The sequence below is a fragment of the Lissotriton vulgaris genome, chromosome 8 (genome assembly GCF_964263255.1).
Source record: "Lissotriton vulgaris chromosome 8, aLisVul1.2, whole genome shotgun sequence".
NCBI lineage: Eukaryota > Metazoa > Chordata > Amphibia > Caudata > Salamandridae > Lissotriton > Lissotriton vulgaris.
The window spans coordinates 682,329,645-682,350,199 of NC_141696.1; positions in this window are offsets into that span (position 1 = coordinate 682,329,645).

A 20,555-nucleotide genomic window follows, 5' to 3' on the forward strand; every position below is an offset into this window, starting at 1 on the left:
GGAAGGTCCTACCCCAACACCTCCGACAAGCAGTCCCAGACCCCAGCCCAGAATCTAGTCAGTCTCCCACAGGACCACACCATATGGAAAAGCGTCCCCCTCTCAGTACCACACCTCAGACACTTCGGAGCGGCTATAAGACCTGCCCGCCACAGTCGTTCTATAGTATAATATGCCCTGTGAAGGTATTTGAATTGGATAAATCTAAGACGGACGGCTATAGCAGCTCCACGGGGGGATTCAAGGGCCTCACGCCAGTCATCCTCATCCAAGGGGCCAACATCATTCTCCCAGGAGGCCTTCAATGTCGAAAGGGAAGGGGAACAGTGCGTAACCAGGGAGCGGTATATCTGAGAGACCTTCTTGTCGCCCAGATCCCCCATAAAGAGTTTCGCCTCAATGGGACTAAAGTCGGGGAGTTGCTCCAATCCCACTAGGCTAGGACCAAGGGCATGGCGGAACTGGAGGTACCGGAAAAATTGGGACTTAGGCATATTAAATTCGGAACTAAGGTCCTGAAAGGACTTAAGCGTAGTGCCAGTGAGGACATGACCGAGGGAGGAAATCCCGATCGCATCCCAGCCGCCAAACCCGGACAGGGAGGCCAGCGCCGGAAGCAGACCATTGTGCCACAACGGAGTCTCGGCAGTCAATCTGCCCCACCAACCCATACGATGCAAAGCTTGCCGCCAGACCGCAAAGACCACCTGAGTGACGTTCGGCAGCATCCTCCTCCGTCTGGCCGAGTACAGTAAGGTGTGGAGTGTGGCACCACCCATCAGAGAATGCTCCAAAGCATAGGCCGAATCACTACGGTCCCCATACCACCACTCGTTGAGCACTAGGAGGTGAGAGGCCTGGTAGTAAGACAACAGATCCGTGGACGCCAGACCGCCGCAGTATGTAGAAAGAAAGCATGTACGCAGCGCCACCCTGGAGGCACACCCGGCTCACAAAAATCGGCCCAGCACCAAGTTGACACTCCGGAACCACTGCGGGTCGATTTTATAAGGGTGATTCTGGAGTTGGTAGAGAAGCCGAGGCAGGGCAACCATCTTGAAAATGGCCGATTGGCCATAGATGTTGAGGGGCATACGCGTCCAGGTCTTGATGTCCATCTGGACCCTATCCCATACTGGCTGCATGTTCCGACCCCACGCCACCGCGGCTGAGGCCGAGAGGAAGACACCCAAGTATTTCATGCCATCAACCGCCACCTGAAGGTTCGCGGCCCATGGGCATTGCACCGAATCGCCCCCCAACACCCACAGGGTTGACTTGCGGGGGTTGAGAAAGAGCCCCGACGCTAGACCAAACTCCTTCATTATCTCGAGAATGCGAGGGCCCGTGCGGGGCAGATCAGTCATAAAGAAAAGCACGTCATCTGCATACAAGGCTATGCGGTCCGAGTCGTCCGCCCCCCACACAAAGCCCCGATAAAGCGCGTCCTGGCGCACACGGGCAGCCATAGGCTCCATGGCCAGCGCGAAAAGATACAGGGAGAGGGGACACCCCTGACGAGTGCCCCTGGTCACAGGAAACCGCGCGGAGATCGCCCCAGACACACGCACTGAGGCCGTTACATCTGTATAGAGCAATTTCACATAGGAAATGAACACTGAACCCAAATTTAGTAGCGGCAGAAGGGCAAAGAGATATGTCCAGCTGACCGAATCAAAAGCACTATCAATGTCCGCAAGCAAAAGCGCCGCCCGATCCCCGGTCGTCCCGATCGCGTCTATCGCGGCCTGTGCCCGCCGAATGTTGTGTTGCGTCGCCCGGCGCGGCATAAAGCCTGCCTGATCCGGGTGGACAAGGGCCGAAATATGTGGGAGCAGGCGGTTCGCGAGCGCTTTAGCCAGGAGCTTGGCTTCAAAATTGATGAGGGATATGGGACGATACGACTCATGGCGGTCAGGAGGTCTGCCTGGCTTTTGGAAGACCACAATTTCGGCATGACGCCAGTCCGGAGGGAGGCTGCCACACTCCCGCGCCAGTTCCAACGCCCGCCTGTAATGTGGCCCGAGCTGCAAGTGGAACTTCCTATAGAATTCGCTGGGGAACCCGCTCGGCCCCGGTGCCTTACCCACATTGAGTTGACCCAGTGCGTCGCCCAATTCCTCGGCCGTCAGGGGGAGATCCAAAGCATCACGTACTTCGTCGGAGACTGCATGTGGAGGGACCTCTGCAAGATACCCCTCAATGCCGTCGGAGGAAAGGCTTTCCCGGGAGGCATACTGACGCTCATAATAGCGCGCAAAGCTCGCCGCGAGGATCGCAGGGTCCATGATCGCCACCCCCGCGTCATCAACTAGCCCCGGCAAGGTGATCGGTTGCAGAGTTTGCTGACAGAGCCTGTGGAGCATGGTGCAAGACTTGTCACCCCACTGGTATACCCTACTACGCGTAGCCAGCCACGCCTGGCGAGCCTCGTCCAACAAGACCGAGGAATAAGACTGCTGCGCTTGTAAAAGCAGCCGTAATGTCATATCATCAGCCACCTCCCTGTGTCGCGCCTCTACCTCCTCCGCTGCAGCCACAATACTTTCTTGTCGAATCCGGCGAGCAGAAGCGCACCAGGCAATATCAACACTCCTCAAGGCGGGCTTCATAGCCTCCCAGACCGTCACCGCGTCTACTCCTACCGTAAGGTTGTCTTGCCAATAGCGGGCAATCGCACCGCGCAGATGTTGGGAGTAGTCCGGGCGCTGGAGGTGCCACGCAGACATCCGCCACCGGAGCGGCTGGCGAGCTCTACCGAGATCAATCTGAACCGCCACAGGGGAGTGGTCGGACAGGCCGCGAGGCCGGATCGCCGCCCCCTTCACCCTGTCTAAGAAGGCCCCCGGCACAAACACACAATCTAGGCGCGAAAGAGATCCGTGCACAGCAGAAACATATGTGTATTCCCGCCTCTCCGCATGTAGGTGCCTCCATACATCCACCCATCCAAGACCATCAATCATGGCACTCAGCCGCGTGGGGGAGGCCACAGCCGCGACCCCTCGCCCCCTCTGCCTGTCCAAAGTCATGTCTACCACATCATTCCAATCGCCTCCAATCACAGCCAGGGAACGGGGAAGCTCAGTCCACAAGGCAAACAGCCGCTCCGCAAGGGTCCATTGCAGTGGGGGAGGGGCATACACACTACCAAATACAACCGGCTCCACGCCAATCTTCCCTTGCACAAACACAAATCGGCCCTGAGGATCAAGCCACTGACGCTCATGAGTATAAGACAACCGCCTGTGGACAAGGATGGCCACCCCCCTCGAGCCCCTTGTGAACCCAGCATGAAACACCTGGTGAAAGCCAAACGTCTGCAGACCCAGTGCCTTAGTACCCAACATGTGTGTTTCTTGAAGGAAGAACACATCTGCCAAATCCCTTTTCGCCCAGTGAAGCACAGCCCCAGGTTTGATCTTGTCTAGGAGCCCCCGAACATTCCAGCTCAGGACACGCATAGAGGTACTAGGAGACAAAAGCCGTGGAGCATCAGCCATTATCACGATGAGCCAGTTCCAGCGACCCCCAGTACCCGACCCAGGCCCCCAACACCCCCGTTGCATATATCAGAGGAATCACGTGCACCCCACAGAACACAACCCCGAACTCCACCACCCCGTTTGACCAGGCCCAACCCACCAACAACCAAACAGCTCCCCCCACCCCTATACCTCAAAAAACAATGAAGTATCTGTCGCGGCATACGGTACTCCAGGCCCAAAACATAGCGCCTAAAGCCAGCCATGCCAATGGATCCCACCTAGTTCCCCCACTAACCAACCAAACACACTCCCAGAACCACCCCCCAGTCCCAACAGGAAGGGGCCGCCCACAGAACGTGCCCCGAACCCCCATCGAGCATGCATCATGTACAGTAGCAAAGCACCACAGATAGGTACCAGTCTGCGAGGGCCCCATGCGCTCGCCAAAGAATAAGTCAATACTGCACCAGCCAAAGTCTGTTCCAACATCCAAAGCTCAGCTGCCGCGGTGAACAGCCACAGATCCAAGGCAATCGGTTGGCAGTCATATCGTACGCTGATCAGGATTCCTTGCCAGATTGATCCGTATCAGGCTGTGTATCCCCCAGGAGGGGGTCTCGGGACAAGGACCTCCGTCGCAAGCGGGACTTGCGATGCCGCTTCCCTTTACCCGGCGGGTCGCTCCGGTCTTGAGAGGAGCTGCGTGATGATCCGGAGAGCAACTCCGGTTGGACGTGCGGTCGGAGCCTGACCGCCTCGTCGGTCCATCTGAAGACGGCCTCCGGTGTATCGAAAAAATGAGTCTTGGAGTTGAAGATCACCCGGAGGCGGGCCGGGTAGAGCAGCGAGTATTGAATTTTTAGGCCACGCAGCTTGGCCTTGGCTGCCAGGAAGGAGTGCCTCTGCTGCTGGACCAGTTTGGTATAGTCCGGGAAGATCATGATCTTATGATTGTCATAGAGCAGAGTGTCCTTAAGCCGCGCCTCCCGGAGAATGGCGTCCCTGTCATGGAAATTTAGGATCCTGGCGATGATCGGGCGAGGCCGCTCCCCGGTCGGCGGCTTCTGCGTCAGGGCCCGGTGTGCACGCTCTACCACAAAGCAGCGCGACAGGGTGTCCGGGGGTAGCCAGCTCTCCAGCCACCGAGACAGGAAAGCGTCCATGGGCCCTTTCTCACAATCATCCGGGAAGCCCACAAAGCGCAGGTTGTTTCGCCTCGCCCGACCCTCCGCATCCTCCACTCGAAGTGCTAGGCCCCGCTGGGTCTGTTCCATGTCCGCAACTTTCTTCTTGAGGGCGCCAACATCTCCCTCCACCGCAGTGACCCTGGTCTCCGTTTCGGTGATGCGGGCGACCGCATTACGAAGGTCTTGACGCAGTAGCATTACATCGGCACCAACCGCGCCAATCTTCGCATCTAGCATGTCGCGGGACTGCGTAATGGCCGCCATCAATGCCGCGTTGTCTGGTCCAGCACTCTGGCCTCCTCCGGCCATCCCGGCACCTCCACCAGGGCCAGTGAATTTATCAATAGGCCCTTGCTTAGTGGCGGCCGTGCCACCCTCGCCTCTAGTCATGGCGGCAGCAGAGACAGCAAGGCGGCACGCACCTGAATTAGGGCTGCACCGCTCGAATGTCCACCACTCAGGCCCCGGCCGGGGTATCCGAATCACACTAGGCCACTCGGTGCCCACTCGCCACCAGCTCGCTAGTTTATGGGTAGGCACCCAGGCAGCGCCGCTCCGCCAAGGCGCAGTAGTTGCCAGTTATGAGTCCAGAGCAGGGCCGCCGAAACGGCACAGCCAGTCCGCCCGCTCCAGTCGGCGGAAAGCCGTCGGCTCTGTATGCTCCACGGCTCCGGCAGATCAGTAGATACAGGGCAATCGTCGGATCCGCACTGCCGTCTCGCCGGGACACCACTCCGCAGGAGTCAGCGGTGGCAGGGCGCGCCGTCTCTTCACTTCCGGTGGCTCCGCTCCAATCTCTGCGGGCTCAGACGTCTGCTGTCCGCCCGGCGTCCAGGGCCAGCCGGCGGGCGGGACAGAAATCGAGGTCCCGGCTCACCATGCGGCAAGTAGGCCCGGCAGGCACCTTCACTAAATGTCGCTCTAGTCGTGGCTCGGGGCGGCAGACCACACCACCGGGCACCGGCGGTCACCAGCAGTCACCTCCGCAGCAGCAGATGAAGGAAAGGGTTCAGGGCAAGGATAATTAAGAGGATAAGGATCGGGCCGGCAGGAGCTCTACAGAGCAGCGTCCGCCATCTTCGCCCTCGAAGCCACGCCCCCTTCCTTCTTTATTTAATAGGTTACATTTGGACTGGTTTAATGGGCTTTCTTGAGTCAGTCAATCAATATCACCCAGATGTAATAAGGGTGAAAACCTATTTGATAATGCCAAACCCTCCCTTGACTCTATTGTACTATGATTTTAAGCTTTCGGTAGTAGTCCAGATTTTTGGGTAGCCCAACTAGTTAGGTGGACCGGGTGTCTTGCTGGATTTCTTACTGATGCTAGAGGGCAGCACTCCCCAGACGACTCCTAGGTGGCTCTGGCCGGGTGTAAAAGAAGCCAAGTGGTAGGGCTCGTACCTCTCCCTCCTTAACATTAATTTCCGTGGCATCCCAAAATAGACGAGACGCCTCATAAGGTCTGTTAAAATTCACAATGAGGCAGTCTCCTTTTAGGTTTTTTTTTGTATCACCCAACCATCCTACTCGTCTCTCCATGTTTATACTAGCAGAGAGATTTTCCCCCGTGCAGTTTTAATCACACCATGCCTTGATGTTACTTAGCAATGTTTCCTGGGTCTCAGATTCTCCAGGTTTCAAAGGGGGTACATTTACTAGTATAGCTACATATGGTGTAGCCTCTGGGGGAAGATTAATGATGTGTTTGTGGCCCAAACCCCTGCCCTTGTTATGTACCCTCTCTGTTGTAAAAGTGTCTTGGGGAGAGGGGGAACTATGAGGAGCTATACCCGACCCCTGGCCCGTAGGGCCCTTAACTTGGCCTGTAGATGCTAAACCACTATGAAGCATCGGTGAAGAGGGTAGGATCAGAGGAATTGATGGTGTACATTCACCTGATACCTCCATAGGCTGTGTTAACTGGGCTCGGGGCTATAAATGTATTTATACGCTCACATTTTTTCAACATTTCTGCTACACATTCCTTTAAAGCTTCAATAATGTCGCTTGATATCTGGGTCAGTATCGTTTCCAGTTTTTCTGTGAGTATACTCTCAACCATGTCTCTCATAGAGGATTCAAAATGTCTAGATGCAGAATAACCTTTTTTCTGATGATGTGAAATAGGCGGTTTGTACCTTTTAGACAGCCTCTTGCCACGTTTATGGACTGTTTTTGTGACCTCCCCAGAAGGGCCATACTCAGTTGGAATGTTGGCAGGAATTTCATCCTCGGGGCATAAGGAAATAGGGAGGGGTAAGATGTCCTTACTTGGGTTAATATAAATCCTGGGCTCGAATGGAATAGTCTGTCTTCCATTCAGGGGAGACCCCGGTGTCTCTCTGGTGGAATTTTCCACTCCCAGCTCCCGTTCTGTATTAGCAATTTCTTTGTTTAGCTTGCCCAGCGGAAGTAAGGTAGGACAGAATGTTAGCAGAGGTGGTGGATTTTTGAGGGACTTTTGCTTTAACACCACCTCCATTAGTAGAAGTTTGTAGTTTGCGCTTACCCATATTGAACGATGCTTCTCAGGGGGGTGGCCCGTCCCGTCCCTTGTCGTCCCCTGATGGCCACAGACGGCCCGCCCTTTGCCCGGGCTTCGCCAGGCGCTGTCCGCGCGCGTACGCGATGCGGAGGAAGCTGTGTGTATTTAAGCGCCTCCAGGTGCACTGAAGGGGAAGTGGGCGGTGCGGCGCGGCCCTCCCAAGGCAGGCTGGGAGCTGTAGTTTGCCCCACTCCGCGGCTGAGCGATGTCACGAGCTCGGCGGCGGGGGCTACCACAGCGTCAGGACCCCAGAGATGTTGCTGCCAAGTGGTGGTTCGCGATGTGCCAAAGAGTGTTGCTGTCGCCCCTCAAGCACGTCACAAGTGCGTATCATCCCCCGCTCCTCAGTGGAAGCTGTGTGTATTGAAGCACCTCCAGGCGCGCTGCAGGGGAAGTGGGCAGTGCGGTGCGCCCCTCCCAAGGCAGGCTCGGAGCTGTAGTTTGCCCCACTCCACCGCCGAGCAATGTCACGAGCTCGGCGGCGGGGGCTACCACAGCCTCAGGACCCCATAGATGTTGCTACCAAGTGGTTGTTCGCGATGTGCCAAAGAGTGTTGCTGTCGCCCCTCAAGTATTTCACAATTGCGTATCAGCCCCCGCTCCTCAGTGGAAGCTGTGTGTATTTAAGCGCCTCCAGGCGCGCTGCAGGGGAAGTGGGTGGTGCAGCGCGGCCCTCCCAAGGCAGGCTGGGAGCTGTAGTTTGCCCCACTCCGTGGGCGAGCGATGTCATGAGCTTGGCGGCGGGGGCTACCACAGCATCAGGACCCCAGAGATGTTGCTACCAAGTGGTGGTTCGCGATATGCCAAAGAGTGTTGCTGTCGCCCCTCGAGCACTTCACAAGTGCGTATCAGCCCCCGCTCCTCAGTGGAAGCTCTGTGTATTTAAGCGCCTCCAGGCGCGCTGCAGGGGAAGTGGGCGGTGCGGCGAGGCCCTCCCAAGACAGGCTGGGAGCTGTAGTTTGCCCCACTCTGTGGCCGAGCGATGTCAGGAGCTCAGCGGCGGGGGCTACCACAGCGTCAGGACCCCTGAAATGTTGCTGCCAAGTGGAGGTTCGCGATGTGCCAAAGAGTGTTGCTGTCGCCCCTCAAGCACTTCACAAGTGCGTATCAGCCCCCGCTCCTCAGTGGAAGCTGTGTGTATTGAAGCGCCTCCAGGCGCGCTGCAGGGGAAGTGGGCGGTGCAGCGCAGCCCTCCCAAGGCAGTCTGGGAGCTGTAGTTTGCCCCACTCCGTGGCCGAGCGATGTCGCGAGCTCAGGGGTGGGGGCTACCACAGCGTCAGGACCCCAGAGATGTTGCTACCAAGTGGTTGTTCGCGATGTGCCAAAGAGTATTGCTGTCGCCCCTCAAGTATTTCACAAGTGCGTATCAGCCCCCACTCCTCAGTGGAAGCTGTGTGTATTTAAGCGCCTCCAGGCGCGCTGCAGGGGAAGTGGGCGGTGCGGCAGGGCCCTCCCAAGGCAGGCTGGGAGCTGTAGTTTGCCCCACTCCGCGGCCGAGCGATGTCTCGAGCTTGGCGGCGGGGGCTACCACAGCGTCAGGACCCCAGAGATGTTGCTACCAAGTGGTGGTTCGCGATATGCCAAAGAGTGTTGCTGTCGCCCCTCGAGCACTTCACAAGTGCGTATCAGCCCCCGCTCCTCAGTGGAAGCTCTGTGTATTTAAGCGCCTGCAGGCGCGCTGCAGGGGAAGTGGGCGGTGCGGCGCGCCCCTCCCAAGGCAGGCTCGGAGCTGTAGTTTGCCCCACTCCGCCGCCGAGCAATGTCACGAGCTCGGCGGCGGGGCTACCACAGCGTCAGGACCCCAGAGATGTTGCTACTAAGTGGTTGTTCGCGATGTGACAAAGAGTGTTGCTGTCGCCCCTCAAGTATTTCACAAGTGCGTATCAGCCCCCGCTCCTCAGTGGAAGCTGTGTGTATTTAAGCGCCTCCAGGCGCGCTGCAGGGGAAGTTGGCGGTGCGGCGCGGCCCTCCCAAGGCAGACAGGGAGCTGGAGTTTGCCCCACTCCACGGCCTAGCGATGTCACGAGCTCGGCGGCGGGGGCTACCACAGCATCAGGGCCCCAGAGATGTTGCTACCAGGTGGTGGTTCGTGATATGCCAAAGAGTGTTGCTGTCGCTCCTCGAGCACTTCACAAGTGCGTATCAGCCCCCGCTCCTCAGTGGAAGCTCTGTGTATTTAAGCGCCTCCAGGCGCGCTGCAGGGGAAGTGGGTGGTGCGGCGCGGCCCTCCCAAGGCAGGCTGGGAGCTGTAGGTTGCCCCACTCTGCGGCCGAGCGATTTCACGAGCTCGGCGGCAGGGGCTACCACAGCATCAGGGCCCCAGAGATGTTGCTACCAGGTGGTGGTTCGTGATATGCCAAAGAGTGTTGCTGTCGCCCCTCTAGCACTTCACAAGTGCGTATCAGCCCCCGCTCCTCAGTGGAAGCTCTGTGTATTTAAGCGCCTCCAGGCGCGCTGCAGGGGAAGTGGGTGGTGCGGCGCGGCCCTCCCAAGGCAGGCTGGGAGCTGTAGGTTGCCCCACTCTGCGGCCGAGCGATTTCACGAGCTCGGCGGCAGGGGCTACCACAGCGTCAGGACCCCTGAAATGTTGCTGCCAAGTGGTGTTTCGCGATGTGCCAAAGAGTGTTGCTGTCGCCCCTCAAGCACTTCACAAGTGCGTATCAGCCCCCGCTCCTCAGTGGAAGCTGTGTGTATTTAAGCGCCTCCAGGCGCGCAGCAGGGGAAGTGGGCGGTGCGGCTCAGCCCTGAGGTAATAGAAATTTTCTGGTAGCTAATGTGTCCCCCACTCGCACCCTATCCATGCACCCATGTTCCTTGTATGTTGTGTAACTTCTGTTCCGTACATGCTAGAAAGACGCAAATACATTTGCGTCCATCCTTAACATGTCAGCTATCCAGTCATGCAAAGAAAGCCCGTTAATTAGGCTTCTAGGCATATGGTGCCAACGTCTTTATATGGTGCACTTTTGAATCTCGCACACGTTTTCCCCATGTTTTCTGGCCCAGTCGAGCTAGGCCCTTAAACGAGGCCCCTTTGTCTCATCTCTCCTGTCTCCGATAGCTGTATGCATCCCTGACCCCTGCCTTACTTCCTGCTAGCGAAGCGGTGCCCGGCTCGGCCTGGACTGCCTGCCAAAAGTGTATTTTGCCTACAGTTATCTGCTCAGCCTCCTCGAAAACACATTCCAGTCTAGTGAAATAGGTAAACATATTCCCGGCTGCAGAGCAAAGGGCCCGGCCTTCCTGTCCTCCTTGCAAGTAAATTACTGCTCCCGTTACCATGGTAGGCCCATGGCCCCCGCACTCTACATGGGGATTCATAGGCACGCACTAGCATTCAGTATTGAATGGCCTCTGCCCGAGAGACCTTTTACTTCAGACACTACATCCTCCAAACATGAGATACCAGATATGTTATAGGTACTGGTTGCCCTGACATTCCAGACACCAGTCTCCTCTACTAGTGCTAAAGTCAAAGCCCCCAGTTCTCCCCAGTTACACGTCATGCTAGTTGCGCGCGCATTCAGGTCATAAGTTTCTGCTGATTCTGCAATTTTCTCTATGCATCCACCCACATGTGACGTTTCTTGTGACGTTTCTCTGACATGTCCAGTGCACGCCCATGTGTACGCCTTCTTACACGCCTCCTGTTACGCACATGTGTTCTTATCTCTTTCTTTCACCTGCTACGTCTACTGTATTGGTTTCAATTGTACCATTTTACTATATATAATGTGTAATGTTAATAAAACGTTGAATGTCCCTTCCTGAACCTTAGAGGTGATGGAACATGATATCCAATCCTCGAGGATTTTCCATTAAAGCCCGTATGACTCAGATCCCACGGACTCTGCCTCTCATTTGAATGAGCTGTCTTTTATTGATAATTATATGGAAAAATGATTCAGTAAAATTAATTTACCACATAATTTGGCGCCCGAACAGGGACCCCCCTTCCCCACTCGCCGGTGAAGTCACGCAGGCTTTGACCCCTTCTACAGCCGCGACGGAAACCGTGCACGTTGGCGGGTTTTCCTGCTATCTTCCCTCAGGCCTACGGGGGAGACGGAGACTGCGGTCCGGCGTCCAGACGAGGCGGTGAGGAATGCGGAGGATCCCGACCAGAGCCCTAGTCGAGAGAGCAAGGTCCGAGGAGTCCGGAGGCCCACCTGTTCCGAAGCGCATGCGTGGTAGCATGATGTGTAACAGCCAGATGTCGTAGCAGTCCAGTCCAGTCCAGTCCAGTTTCCGAGGCCTTCAGTTTCTTGCTTCCCGGTGAGTACCGTTGTTGGGAACGCATCTAGACGGGTTCATTGATTTGTGCCCGGTCAAGACAGGTCTGGGTACACAGACCTGGTCCTGACGTGTTCACTTAGGTGAATACGGTCCGACGTGTCTCTTTATGGGACCGGTATTGTCTGTACTGTTTTAGCAGTGCATCTAGTTAATCAGTATTCAGTATTATCTCGAGATTTTCAGAATATGTGTTTTCTGTGTACTAGGTAATTCAGTCCGAAAGGTTTTAATGTGTTTCTAATGTCGTAGTATGAATGATTGTTTGCTGTTTATTACTGTGTTTATTGTGTTCACGTCCGAATCACTCCAGTCATTCCACTGTTCTCGAAATTACGTCAGATAGGTACTAGGAAAGGGATACTCGAAGAAGCAGTTCCCGTCCCGTCTAGGGACACTCCAGGATATTTTATGTACCACAAGCATGGCTTAGATGCCGTACTGTATTTAGATTTATGGGTGGACTACACCAAGGATCTGGAAGAGAAGTATAGATGGCCTGTCTCAGGGACATGGGATGCTGAATGCATCATGAGAGTAGAAGAAGCATTGTGGAAAAAGAAAGCCAGACAATCTCAGAAAGATGCCATAGAATTGTGGCGTAAGGAATCGCATAGAAGAACAGAGAAAGCAATCCGAAAAACAGAGAAAAGTAGAGAAGAATCCGAAAAAGCTAGAGAAAAAGAGTTACTAGAAGAAGGAGAACAAGTCAGATTAGAACAATTAGACCGCCAAAGAAATGCACTCATTACAGGCATGTATCCAGTTATTGCCGAGGGCCTGCCCAAGGCGACCCCGGAAGTACCCCGTAACTTGCCACCACCATTGGTTCCGACTAAACTCCGTCACAAACAGACTGCAGCAGACATTTTCCTTTCTTCCTATTTAGATGACGTAGCTCCAGCATATACCAATGTACCCGTACCACCCGTTAATGATGTACAGCAGCCTGCTCCGTCTGTTCAAGCCACGACCCCTCCACGTCTCCAAGACTCGCTTCCCGCGCCTGTTGTCACTTCCCCTACTGCTGCTGCTACTGCTATTGGTCCCCCTACTATTGGTCCTCTCAATCCTTTTTCGACAGCTGCAGCCCAGAGTCCACCCCCATTACATACATCTCTTATACCTGCCATGACTTCAGCAGCTACAACCCAGTCAGTTCATGCCCTCGCTTCCGCCTCAGGAGGTGCCGTAGGAGGCCACCTCCGCACCCCGCCACAAGTGAAACGAATGACAGTCAGAGAATTAGCATTGCAACGTACACCGAAAGCGGTTGCATATGAAAACCTTAGACAGTATATTACAGATTGTAGATATGACCCAGTACCTGGCAAGGAAGGAGACATGATGTTAGCCTCGTTAGGTCTACGACGTGTTACAGATTATTTGATGCTATTACCAGAAATGACAAACCATCTAGACAAAATATATCATTTTATTAGAACGGGGGAGAGACCAGAATGTATTCGTGAGGCCATGGCATATCAAAAGACTGAGACACAAGGATTTATCTTACGATTCTTGATTAATTGTTTGATAAGGGAACGAGACCGGCCAGGTGCTGTCAAAGAAGAGATGGATGCACTGATAAAATGGAGTCAGAATATTGCAGATTGTAAACATGATAAACAGAATTGTATAGATGCCATGACCAGAAAGATCCGTAAAGAAATAGTAACAATGCATGACAGACAGAAGGCTGAAAGGGAAGCCGAGTCAGACAAGAATGAATCCTCAGAGGAGGAAGAAATAGATAATCCAGTAGAAAATCAAGGCACAATAGGGTACGTAGGTAGAGTGAAACCCCCTAAACAGTATTCTTTTGACAGACCTTTTGACAGACTCATTCGTCTAGAAAACAAGAAACGTTTCCTTTCTCCGATACCAGAGCAATGTTCTCTTGAACATGTATTTCAAGATACTGATAAAATACTGAAAGAAAGAATAGGTTACCATGAACTTAGTACCATGCGTGATCAGGAACTAGCCTGGTCAGCAGTCCAATGGGCTGGAAATGACGGTATATATAAAGATGATTCAGTAGCGCAAACATTTTTGAGCCTCTCTCCAGACGAACAGCAACTAGCTGGTATATACATGATCCAACATCTCATTACACTATATGAAAATCAGCAATCCGATCCAGGTCCATTGTATAATATATTGCAAGACTTACTCCTGAGAAGATGGAGAGGCCTAGGTACTGATTTAATTAATACCATTCTAGAACAGCGTCACAAATACAGAACTTTCCTGACTCCACATTTTGTTTCTGTTCCACCTCCAGTAAGACCGCCATATCACCTAGACAGACAGAATCCCTTACGAGAAGTTCATCCAGTCCAGACTACACGGGGTACGCTTCAGCGCGTATTTGTATACACTCCTTTGACAAAAATGGAATTATTGGAAATGAAGAAAATAGTACCTTGTCACGATAAAGATCCTGCAGGGTTCCACCGTGAATTAAAAGACATGTTACTGATGGGAGATTGCACGTATTCCGACATTCTTAAAATGTTAAAAGTATTGTTGCCAGCAGGGATTTACGAACAACTGAAAGAAAAAGAATGGGAGGTGGGAGATAAAAAGATTATCTGGACTGAATTAGAAGACGAGGAAAAGACACGTACCCCAGGTTTAGGTCTTGGGGATAAAACTAAAGCATTACCAGCATTATTAGTACAAGTCTTGCCTAGATTATTGACAGTTAAAAAGGAAGACTGGGATGCAATCTCAGCCTGCAAACAGAAACAAGACGAAGACACTAGTGATTTTTATTCGAGATTCGAGAAATGTTTCATTATTATTAGTGGCCTGAAAACAAGTAGCGAATCATACCCACATCTTTTTGTGACCAAATTAGTCGAGAATTCCTTACCACAGGTTAAAAACAGAGTATTGAAAGTCGAAAGCACATGGCAAGCAAATACGCCTTCCCAAATGTTACAGATGTTACAGTATCACCAGAACAGAATTAGAGAGGAACACGATCATGAACAGAGACGTATGAAAGACACGAAAATGAAAGTACTCGTTGCCCAGTCCGTTCCAGCAGATGGTCAGAAGAGGGGTAACACACAGAACACACAGACTAGTCATTCTGCAGCTCCTGTTAAAGGGAATTGCAATTACTGCAAACAGCCAGGTCACTTCATAAATGAATGTGCCGTTCTCAGACACAATATTGCTACAGGCAAAACGAAAGAAAGACCACGTCCGCCTAGACCAGAACACGTCCCACAGAATATTCCACAGAATACGCAACCTCCACAGAATACACAGCAACAGACAGTAGCTGTACCCCAACCCCAAACCATTGCCGCAACACAACATGTCACACAGCAAATGTATCAGTATGCACCGTCCGATTATCCCGATTATCAGCAGTACACATGAAACAGCCTAGAGAGGGAGGTTGGCTTGCCCCTTATCGAGGTTCCTGTAGATCAAGATGGTCCCTATGTTCATAGTCAGGTATTAGGGAAAGACAGAAAATTTTTGATTGACACAGGGGCGAGCAGAACTACCATTAGTCATGACGAGGTTCCAGGGGCACCCCTCTCAGGCTCACAGAATGTTTCCCTTGGATTTTCAGGAAAGCCTATTGTTAACGAAGTATCAAAGCCAGTTCCCCTTGCAGTTGGTCCATTGTCCCGTACTACAGACTTGTTACTTACGAAATCATGTCCCGAAAACTTGCTTGGTATTAAAACGCTGAAAGCTCTAGGAGCTGTTATATGTTGTTCTCCGGAAGGAGTGAGATTATTTTTACGTGACTTCAAGGGTCATTATGTGTTGAGAGATTTTGATGCAAGATTGAAAAATGTTCCACAGCATTTATGGGCGCAAGGTCCAACTGATGTAGGTTGTATGCACATTACTCCCTATCGTGTCACACTCAAGCAAGGTGTTGTACTGCCCCGAATCCGACAATACAAATTGCCACCCGAGGCTGTAGCAGCCTTACTGAAAATTATTGACGAGCTCATTGCCCAAGGAGTAGTTGTAGAAACTGACTCCAATGTATGTAATTCTCCAATCATTCAGATTCTTAAACGAACTGACCCGAATGCACCTCCAGTCTACCGACTGGTGATCGATCTACGAGAACTTAATAAATGCATAGTACCACAGTACCCCGTAGTCTCAGATATTTCATCACTATTGACTGCCATTGATTCCGAAGCTGCGTTCTTTACTGTAATCGATCTTAAGAACGCCTTCTTTAGTGTCCCCATTCATCCCGATAGCCAATACCTTTTCGGATTCTGTTTAAATGGCCGAAGCTTCAAATTTGCACGTGCACCTCAAGGGTTCACGGAAAGTCCTAGTATTTACAGCCAAGCACTGAAACGACAACTAGACAGTATTCACATGCCTACTGACACTGCTCTACTGCAGTATGTCGATGATTTGTTAATCACCGCACGGACCGAACGTGACTGCGAGCGCGCGTCACTGACAGTCTTGTATTTTCTGGCCGAAAAGGGGCATAAAGTGTCCCCTTCGAAGCTCCAATTTTGTGCCCAGCAAGTGGTATACCTTGGACACTTGCTGTCCAAGAGGGGCAGACAGTTGACACCAGATCGTATCCAGTTAATTGCACATCTGCCACAACCCAAGACTCAAAAGGAAGTACGGGCCTTTATTGGCCTCACTTCGTACTGCAGACAATGGATTCCCCAGTATGCATTTCTAGCCAAACCACTCATACAGTTGACAACACAGGAGGCAGCGACTTCAACTGTCCTCCCTTGGACTCAGGAACATACGCAAGCTTTTAATGACTTGAAGAAAGCTTTATGTCAAGCACCAGTTTTAGCGACACCATGTTACAGTAAACCTTTTACACTTTTTGTCACAGAACGTGATGGCACAGCATTATCTGTTCTCACACAAGATCAAGCAGGACACCATAAGCCTTGTGCTTACTTTTCTAGTACATTGGATCCAGTAGCCCAGGCTCTGCCTGCGTGCTTGAAATCAGTTGCAGCAACAGCTCTAGCTATCAGACAAAGCGATTCAATAGTGTTAGGACATCCTTTGACAGTACAAGTTCCACATTCCGTGGAAGTTCTTCTAAACCGTACCCAGACTCAACACTTGACCATAGCACGACTGACAGGTTATGAACTGACAATGTTTCAGCCACACATAGAAATCAGACGCTGCAACATACTCAATCCTGCCACATTGTTACCCTCGAGTACAGTTGATCCAGCACCACATGACTGTGTAGAAGTCATTAATACAGTGACAAAGCCCCGACAAGACTTGACAGACATTGCATTGACCGACCCAGACCTGACACTTTACGTGGATGGTTCATGTATGCGAACAAGCACAGGAGAGTTAGTGGCCGCATATGCAGTGACCACTGAAACTGAAGTCATAGAAACACATCGTATTGACACATTATCTGCTCAAGCTGCAGAGCTCATTGCTCTGACCCAAGCCTTTATACTAGCCAAGAACAAGAAAGTTAACATATACACAGATTCACAGTATGCATTCGGAGTCGTACACGACTTCGGTGTTCTTTGGGAAGAGAGAGGTTTTTTAACTTCTCACGGTACCAAGATCCAGCATGGTCCCCTCATTCAAGCCCTGTTAGAAGCAATACACTTGCCTACAGCCATAGCCGTTATGAAGTGCAAAGCACATACTAAAGTCACCAACAATATTTCCCAGGGTAACGACCTGGCAGATCGAACAGCCAAACTCACAGCTCAGACAGACATACCGATTGACATGACAAAGACCGAAGTACCGTCACAGACACATTGCCTGACAGTTAAGGATCCCACTCTAGACGTACTCGACATACAGACACATGCAACACCAGATGAAATCAAGAAATGGACTGAACAAGGAGGGATCCAAACAGATCAGGGATGGATGACGAAGGGAAGAGCCACATGGTTCCTCCCCGACTCTATGGTTCAAATCATCATTAACACAGCACATAGTCCAGCACACTTAGGAGAGAAAGCCATGTTAGACAGTTTACAGAATCTCTGGTTCAACAAACATTTACGAGCAGCAGCAAAACAGAAAGTGCGTACTTGCATGATCTGTTGTCAGTTCAATCCAGGAAAAGGTGTCCCCGTGGAACAAGGTGGATTTCATCCTCCTGGCCATCCTTTTGAAGTCCTCCAGATGGATTATATCCAGATGGACAGATGTTGAGGATTCAAGTATGTCCTCGTAGTCGTATGTGCTCTTTCCCGATGGACAGAAGCATATCCAGTCCCCGATTACACTGCTTTAACCACTGCCATACAACTGTACGTGAGTTTTTCCCACGATATGGTTTGCCCCGTGTCGTATACTCTGATAATGGACAGCCATTCTTGTCCGAGCTTATGAAACAGGTATCACTCCTGTTAGGTTACCAGTGGAAGTTCCACTGTGTCCGAGATCCCGAAGCCGCAGGTCTCGTAGAGAGACATAATCAGACCCTGAAAACACGCCTAGCAAAAATCTGTGTAGATTGGATAGTTGCCTTGCCAGTTGCACTCTTTTACATGCGAATGGTAGCCCATTCTAGGACAGGATTGTCTCCGTATGAAGTTATTTTTGGTCGTCCCCCGAACATGTGGGGTACTCCTATGCCCAGACGCATAACAGATGTTGATACTACTATGCTGACAGATTACTTGGCTTCCTTGATGTCTGCACTACAATCTTGTCGTTCACAGGTCGCGGCTGCCTTTCCGGACAACACCCAAGTGAAACCGCATGAGGTCATCCCTGGTGACTATGTCTACGTGAGGAACTTTGATAGGAAAAGTCCGCTGGAACCCAGATGGAAGCAGCCAAAATTGGTGTTGATGTCAACGAGGACTGCAGTCAAGCTGGAAGGAAGAAAAGGGTGGCTGCACTCGAGCCACGTTAAGAAATCTCACGGACTGTGTCCAGAAATTCCGATTAAGGACTGCCCACTTTCAGAGACTGACTCTAAACTCCCCCTGCTAGAGAAAACTCCCCAAGAGGAGTATTGTTCCAAGTTAAGGTCTAGTAAGTCAGACAGCGTTTAATTGTTTAAGTCCCCCTCGGGTGAAGCGGTTAGACAGGTTTCTGACATGTATAAGATAGACCCAAGTAGTCAGAGAGATAGGCGTAGCGAAAAGAGAAAACAGTACTGTAAAGTTTTGCACAGCAGATGCATCATCACATTAATTTCCATGTTTCTTCTGAGTCTTACGATTATATGCATAAGTTTAATGTTACATGTTTTTTTTCCTCTTGAGTCACATGTACATGCTTCCTCTAATGACACTGTAGAGCACACTTTTAGTGACCTGCCCCCACACGAATTATCCTATCGTTTAGCAATGCGCAACAATACATTCATCCGTATGTTACACCATTCTCACCAGACCAGCAATGCCACCAATTGCTGGGTATGTGGCCGACTCCCTCCCTATCAGAAGTACAAGGGAGCTCTGCCCCTCTTTCCTTATCCGTTCACACATAATGGTTCGTGTGGTGCATGGTTTACTTTAATGTCTTCCCTAGATAGTAAGTCCAAGGTTTCCCAAGGCAATTGGATATGGGGGAACCTGAATACAGTTATGAATAAAATATGTTTCCTAGACCAAGAAGGTCTTCCCCAAAGGACACGGACCGATCTAGAAAATGAAGTGTATGGATTAGGTAATTTTACACTTAACCTCATGATCCTGAATGTGCAGTCTGAGACTAATTCGGACTTGCCGTCTATTACAGTTTTGCCAGTGAAAGGTGAATTATGCGTCAGAAAGAATGGTTCAGTACATCTAGGACACAGTGATTGTAATACTGTTGTCGAATTCAGTGATAAAGGAAAGTCTACTTTCAAAGCTTCCCGCCATTCTTATTTCATATGTGGTCAGACAGCCTATGTACGTCTGCCATTGGATTGGGATGGGACGTGTTATATTGCGTTCCTATTGCCACCTGTTTTTCTAGCCCCGCCTGATTATCACAGAAATCCAAACCTTGTACATGTGAGACATAAGAGAGACCTTCCTCCTGTTATTGATTATTCTGAATCATCATGGGATCAGTACAAAGATTACATTAAAGGATATTTCTGGTTCATAGGTCCTGTCCAGAATAGTAAGATAATTCGAAGATTGACCAGAACTCTGGAAGCAGTAGTGAATGAGACTACTTTTGCCCTAGGTAACCTGAACGAGGAACAGTCTGCTATGAGACTTGTTATTCTTCAAAATCGCCTTGTCCTTGACGTCATCCTGGACTGATAGGGGCGGGGCTTGTAGAGTCATCAGATCCAGTTGTTGCGTGTTTATTCCTAATAACGCGCCATCCGTATATAAGGCCATAACTCGGCTTCATGAAATAGCTCATCAGATGCACCAGAATCCAGGCTCCTGGACTTGGTCCGGTTGGTTCTGGAGTGTAATATCCGCCTGGGGATGGAAATTGTTATCATTCCTAGGAATAATATTGGTCATAGTATTCAGTTGTTGTCTCTGTCTACAATGTGGGCCAGCGATTTGCAGCTTGTGCGCCACAGCTTGTATTCCCCGTCCAAGTGCACGTTCCCGTTCCCGAATAAAGAAAGAAGAACAAATGATGCTTTACAAACAGATAGATGGTCTCATGAACATAGATATATCCTGAAGGGTGTAGTGGGGTCCAAGGAGGGAATGAGGTAATAGAAATTTTCAGGTAGCTAATGTGTCCCCCACTCGCACCCTATCCATGCACCCATGTTCCTTGTATGTTGTGTAACTTCTGTTCCGTACATGCTAGAAAGACGCAAATACATTTGCGTCCATCCTTAACATGTCAGCTATCCAGTCATGCAAAGAAAGCCCGTTAATTAGGCTTCTAGGCATATGGTGCCAACGTCTTTATATGGTGCACTTTTGAATCTCGCACACGTTTTCCCCATGTTTTCTGGCCCAGTCGAGCTAGGCCCTTAAACGAGGCCCCTTTGTCTCATCTCTCCTGTCTCCGATAGCTGTATGCATCCCTGACCCCTGCCTTACTTCCTGCTAGCGAAGCGGTGCCCGGCTCGGCCTG